The sequence below is a fragment of the Arachis hypogaea genome, chromosome 19 (genome assembly GCF_003086295.3).
Source record: "Arachis hypogaea cultivar Tifrunner chromosome 19, arahy.Tifrunner.gnm2.J5K5, whole genome shotgun sequence".
In the NCBI taxonomy this organism is placed as follows: Eukaryota; Viridiplantae; Streptophyta; class Magnoliopsida; order Fabales; family Fabaceae; genus Arachis; species Arachis hypogaea.
Genome location: NC_092054.1, coordinates 76,201,108 through 76,201,903, shown reverse-complemented (window position 1 = coordinate 76,201,903; position 796 = coordinate 76,201,108). Strand labels below are relative to the sequence as shown.

At 40.3% G+C, this 796-nt stretch overlaps 1 non-coding gene across 1 annotated transcript; it reads right to left on the bottom strand.

The window, feature by feature from the left end:
* Nucleotides 1-283: 283 nt before the first annotated feature.
* Nucleotides 284-391, bottom strand: LOC112780854 (small nucleolar RNA R71). Its single transcript, XR_003191663.1, has one exon. It is a non-coding gene; the product is annotated as a small nucleolar RNA R71 (small nucleolar RNA).
* Between the last annotated feature and the right edge of the window lie 405 nt (nt 392-796).

The window sequence follows — 796 nt, the reverse complement described above, 5'->3', positions numbered from 1 at the left end:
TGAGCTAAAGCCTCAATTAGTTTCTCTGATGCAACAGAATTGCAAGTTTCATGGACTTCCATCAGAAGATCCTTTTCAGTTCTTAACTGAATTCTTGCAGATCTATGATACTGTTAAGACCAATGGGGTTGATCCCGAGGTCTACAGGCTTATGCTATTCCCGTTTGCTGTAAGAGACAGAGCTAGAATATGGTTAGACTCTCAACCTAAAGATAGCCTGAACTCTTGGGATAAGCTGGTCACGGCTTTCTTAGCCAAATTCTTTCCTCCTCAAAAGCTTAGCAAGCTTAGAGTTGATGTTCAAACCTTCAAACAGAAAGAAGGTGAATCCCTCTATGAAGCTTGCGAGAGATACAAGCAACTGACCAAAATGTGTCCTTCTAACATGCTTTCAGAAAGGACCATCTTGGATATATTCTATGATAGTCTGTCTGAATTATCAAAGATGTCATTGGACCATTTTGCAGGTGGATCCATTCACCTAAAGAAAACACCTTCAGAAGCTCAGGAACTCGTTGACATGGTTGCAAATAACTAGTTCATGTACACTTCTGAAAGGAATCCTGTGAGTAATGGGATGCCTCAGAGGAAGGGAGTTCTTGAAATTGATGCTCTGAATGCCATATTGGCTCAGAACAAAATATTTACTCAGCAAGTCAATATGATTTCTCAAGAGTCTGAATGGATTGCAAGCTGCATCCAACAGTACTCAAGATGCATCTTCTGAAGAAGAAGCTTATGATCCTGAGAACCCTACAATAGTAGATGTGAATTACATGGGGAACCCTATGGAAAT